This window comes from Lipotes vexillifer, unplaced genomic scaffold, assembly GCF_000442215.2.
Source record: "Lipotes vexillifer unplaced genomic scaffold, Lipotes_vexillifer_v1.1 scaffold523, whole genome shotgun sequence".
Lineage (NCBI taxonomy): Eukaryota > Metazoa > Chordata > Mammalia > Artiodactyla > Lipotidae > Lipotes > Lipotes vexillifer.
This window is the reverse complement of record NW_006799187.1, coordinates 30,307-36,354: the sequence shown is the minus strand read 5'-3', so window position 1 is coordinate 36,354 and position 6,048 is coordinate 30,307.

The window sequence follows — 6,048 nt, the reverse complement described above, 5'->3', positions numbered from 1 at the left end:
AATAGTCACACAGAGAATGAAACGTGTAAATTCTCACACTATATTTCCTTCAATCACACATGAGAGACCCAAAGAAGTTACTGAGCAGACTCTCATCTTCATTACCAATTCAGTGCTGTAATTTCCTCCAAAAAATTATAATAATAATAGAATTGATGGACCGGTTTTAGTTTATTCCAATTCAGTTATTTTATTTATTTATTTTTCCAGTCAGCACCAAAGAGGGGAAAAATAACCATGTTAAAGAGAAAGTTGTTTTAGGAGACGGTTGACTCTTGAATAGTAGATAAATGGGAGATAGATAGAATTTTAATTAAACTCTCCAGAGCCTCATCAGATTAACAGTGTTAAAACCAGCTTATTTATTGGCAAGGTCTGTTTTAGCTTTTCTGAATTAATCTCAATCATTTTCATTAGCGAAATCTTTAATTTGCTCCTTATTACAAATGAAAGGGGAGAGATTCACATCTACTGGATCTGAGATATAATCTGTGTTTAAGCTGCTTGGTGAATTATTTAGGCACAAGCATATTAGAAAGTTTAAAGACCCAGAGTCCTAGAACAGTAGTAGATTTGTTTTGATTTAACATTTTTATAACATTGTATGTAATATCATGGAGTGTAGAGGGAGAGTGAGCATGTATATGTATGTGTGTGTGTAAATATGTCTGTGGGCATATTTTCTGGTACTGTGTCTTTCCAAGTCTATAAATTTATACATATTTTAGTAAGTCATATATAAAGGATTACCTTTACAGAAATAACTAAATTCAGGAAGCATATGGTATATTTTTATTATTTTTACATATGGTTCAAACATTATAAGCTCTTTCATTTAATTTTCCACCTGAAAAAATTATCTAGTCTGGTATCCCTAAATGCTTTTTCAAATCTTAAATTACAATTTGCCATAGAATACACTCTGAATTGGTCCCTTTTATAATAAGTACTTATTATATGATAAAATTTCCAAATGTTTATGCAACCTACTGAAAATAATTATTGTATCAGCTCATGGCTGAAGCTAGAAAATTTTCCGTCAGAAGAATTAAGTCTAAAGAATTCTGGATTAAATTTGGAATGAAGAATCTTGTATCTGGGTTCTTTTATTGTTTGCTTTCTTTTGTTTTGCATGATTTTGGTGAAGGCACTGACTTTCCCTAAGTTTGTGATTCATCATTTTTAAATGAATACAAAGACCTGCTTTGTTTATAGGAGTGTTACAAAGAGTCAATAACTGTAGAAGAAAATGACTTAGAACTCTTAAAAACAATGCTTTATAATAAATATCCTCAGATAATTTTTATAATTTTATTTGATGTGTTTTGAACAGCATATATTTTAACAGATATCTGACAAGGAAAAGTATTCCTATTTCAGTTTCTGAAAGATTCCTGGTGCATAAAAAATGATAAAATACTACTATAAAAAATGTATATTAGTTATTAGGTATGTCTGTTGATTTGGTTGACTCATAAAAAAAGGACACGTGAAAACTTCAATATCTAAAAGATACTGAAAAACCTAACCTAATTTAATCTAAGTGAATCTGATTTTTCATGAAAGTCTAAGAGGGCTTTAAAAAAAACCCCTGTTTTTCCTATTTTCCCTCCTATCTCACTACACTGTTATCAAATGTGTTCTCTTTTTCTCTCTTCTGTTACTCTTTCTTTACTGTTCCACATGCTATCTGTGCACCTATGGGCAGATTCCTTCCTGTTTTGGTGTCTCACTAGCTTCATGTGTGCAATTGGGGTAATCATTTTACTCCATAGGGTTGTTTTGAGCAATAGGTAAATTAGTATTGAAAAGCAGTTAGAACAACACTTGGCAAAAATGAGTTCTTAATAATTTTCAGATAAATATTTGTAAATCAACCATCACATATTTTATTTTATGTTTTTGCCTTACCCTACTAATTATGTGACGGAAATCACTTTATTTCTCAGAGATACATGAGAAACTTCAAAAAAAGTCCATGCATGTCTTCCTTTAACAACGTGTCTCATTCCATTTCCTTAGGCAGTCATCACATTTTTATGTACCTTACTACGTATGCTACTCATTTGCCGATAATAAAATATTCTGTGTCCTCAGCAGTACAGACATCAGAATATTCATGTAAGAGATGATTTATCCAAATTCAGATCTCCATTTCCCCTAGTTATTTTTCCCCCTAGTTCTTCATGCAATGTCTTCAGCACAGTAGATTCTGAAATCTTGCCTGTAATTAAGATTTTTAATGAGATTATATGCATAAATAAATTAATGTTTTTATTCTAATAACCAAAAACAATAGCAGGAACATATTTTGTTCTCATTTTTTAAAAAAGGAGATTTTCAGCAAGGAAAATTCCTAATAGGCAATTTCCTACCTCAAATAAATTGAATCATGGGCTTGCACATTTTTTCTTTTAATGAGAAGTCCATAAAGAAAAACACATTTAACCCAAAATTCCAAATCAAATACAGTTTATTATTTAATCTGCTGAGAATTTTAAAGCCATAATTATATCCTTTTTATTTTTATAGATTTTTCACTCTTCCTTATTTGTGTATCTTAAGTCCTTTTAACATGATATAACAGAAGTTGTTATATCATGTCCTTTTAGCAATAATTTATAGAAGTTCGTTAATATTCCTTCCTTTCTTTCTTCCTTTCTCTTTTTCTCCCTTCCTTCCTCCCTCCCTTTCTTTCTTTCTTTCTCTTTCTTTCTTTCTTTCTTTCTTTCTTTCTTTCTTTCTTTCTTTCTTTCTTTCTTTCTTCCTTTCTTGTCTACTAATAATATCATTAATTCTTTTTTTCTATATTATTATGACCCAATCTATGTTTAAAAGCATAACAAATTTAGAATTGGTTTTATCACTTTGACTCTTATAAGAATCTAGTTTATAATTTCCATAGGCCAGGAATACAGTTACTCAATATATAATTGTTGAGCAGTCATTGTGCAAAAATGGAAGCCATTCAATTCTTAATAGATTTTACCTCATGAGCTGTAAGAGACAACACTGTTATGATTTCTATCCCTTTTCAGAGTTCCTTGAATTTTTCTGACCAAGTCCAGCATTCCAGAACAAGTTCACTTTTTTTCTTTCCCACAATACCTTCCTCTGAGAAGGATCTACATGTCCTCGGGTAGAATTAGGAACTAGGATTACATTGAGAAACTTTTATACCTGAATCAATCAGAATGGTAGAGGAACAGGGTTATAACTTTGGGGATAACTTAAAATGAAATCCAAACATATCTTATTATTCCAACCCCTTGTAAAAGTGGCAAGTCCCTGAGTAAAATTAGCCTTATCTCAAATCAATCAAGATGTACAGGAAAATGAAAGGATGTTGTACAAGTCTCCTTACTTCTATACGCACTGTTAATTAGTCTTCTGGGGATGATAAAGTGGCCTAGGTTTGTTACCACTTTTTCAGTTTCAACATTGTCTTGTTTAGTTAATCATTTAACTCTAGCTTTTTTTGTTGTTGCTGTTCCATTATCAGACAGGACAGGCAAAGCAACACAGATCCACAAATATCCAATTTCTTTCTAATGAATACAAGCCAAGACAGTGTGATTTTCATCAGTTTTGCAACTGCATAGCAAATTCATTATTCAAGATTTCCTCAGCGATCTCATGTTTTGTTGTATATACTTATCTGAAACTCATTTCTAGATTTTTTTCCATGTTTATGATAGCTAAGTAATATGTTGCTTTTTCTCTGATTACAGTTGATTTTATATGCTTATTTTCATTATACTCTCATGATCAGGAGGTGAGGAGGGCTCCTAGAACTTAAATGATAAGGAGTGGTTCTTGGTGTAATGACTATTGGAACCTATATAATTGTTCAACCTTTAACTGTGTTCTTAACTCACTACAGCCATACTTGCAGGAATATAAATGTTCTATAGCCCTCTCCATAGTATTTTATCCCCTCATTTATTCTCATAGTCTGGCTGACCTACAGACATTTCCTAAATTTACTAACATAGCCCATTTTTTTGCTACTAACTAAAATTCTTTCTGCAGTGAAATACATGTCATTTTATGATCTTTACTTTCTATTTTGGATTGAATTATGGTCCTTCAAAAGATATGTCCACCAGGAAACTGTGAATGTGACTTTACTTATAAAAATGGTCTTTGCAGGTGCAACTAAATTAAGATACTTGAGATGAGATCATCCTAGATTTTGGGTGAGGCCTAAATCTAATGAGAGGTGTCCTTAGAAGACAGAGGTGGAGGGAGACTTAAGACCCAGAGACACAGGGGAGAAGGCCATATGAAGACAGAAGTAGAGATTAGACTTATGCTACCAGAAGCCAAGGAATATGTGAAGCTATCAGAAGCTGGAAGAGGCCAGGATGGATTTTTGAAGGGAGTGCGGGCCTGACAACACTTTGATTTTGAACTGGCCTCCTTCAAAACTGTAAAAGAATAAATTTCTGTTGCTTGAAGCTACCAAATTTGTGGTAATATTACATCAGCTCTAGGGCACTAGTATACTGCTACTCCATGTGAAGATCCTTTGAATGATTGTGATTAAATATACATGTTAAAGATAATAAGGAAAATAGTGACCAAAATGCAGACTGTGATTCCTGGCAAAGAACTGTTTCTGAAAAGAATTTTGTATATTTAATATTCAATTATTTGGCAGTTATAACTGTAAGAATATGTGTACGTACATATTTATTGAATAAATTTTATTGGAAAATTTGGAATTATATGAATTCTAGACTGGAATAGAAAGATTCAAGGAAGTCATAAAAGAGGTAGAAAAATTTGCTCAACAATTATATATTGAGTAACTATATTCTTGGTCTGACAAATCCTTACGACAGATGAAATGAGAGTCAATTCTAATTTTTGGAAAGAATAATGGCTCCACAGAGCATGTATTTGTTTATCAGTTATTTGATATAACTGATATGTTATATCAGTGAGTTATAAATGTGGGACAGAAATATCCGTTACAAAAGATACATGCTTTTACAATACAACCAAACATCCCATCCTTACTGTGAACACAGACAAACTTAAATTAGCCCTATACACCTAGGCAAGAGAATAAGTGACCACACACCATTTCATTTGAACATTCTCAGGTACATTTTCATGCTTGCCCTTGGTGGCCAAATGCCTTCTGAATAAACATAATCCACTTTAGATCCATCACAATTGATGATTCAAGATTTGGGTTTTTGTATTTCTTCATGTATATCACCTGTTGAAAATTATAGATCATTTAGATTTATCAATTGTATACATCCTCTTGAATTCATTGGGAAATATGTTGCCTCATGCCAAGCTTGGGACTCAAGCAAGGTCTTTTAGTTTATTGTCCAAATGAGTGAAGATCTTCTTTTACACACATAAAACAGGAGCTTTAGTCACTGCCCTGGGTTTTGACTGTGAAATGTTAATCTGTTTGCTGTTGATAGAGATTACAGCAGGGAGAGCCAGGGCAGTTACAGTTAGGTCCTGACACCCTGGCATGCAGCCTGACTGGATATTGCAGAGCTCTAAATCTACCTGTCAGGAGATGGGACACAAAGGTAACAACTGTCAGTTAAATCAAATCGCTTAGAGTAAATTGGACAAATTTTGTTAGCTTCTTGCCTATCCTGGCTGAGAGCCACAGCAGCAAGGGCAATGATGTTAAGTTTGGGATTGAACTTGTGGCTGAACAAACTAATTCAACAGATGCTTCCAGCAACTGTGTTAGGCTGATTAAAAGCAGCTCCACGGTCAACTCAAATTGTTTTCTATATTGATGTTTTGTTGTCATCAAATGAGTTGTAATTTCCTGGAGAAGGGGATAGAGGTTCAAAGAGAGGTGCTTCATTTAAGATGTGGAACAGAGTGCCAGGCACATAAAAATGCTCAATTTATATGGTTCTATTGCAGTTGAACTAAATCGATTCTTTAATTCAAACAAGCTTTGTTTACTCAGAGTGTCTCTTTAATTACAAAGCAAAGTTAAATAATATATATATATATATATATATATATATATATATATATATATATATATATATATAT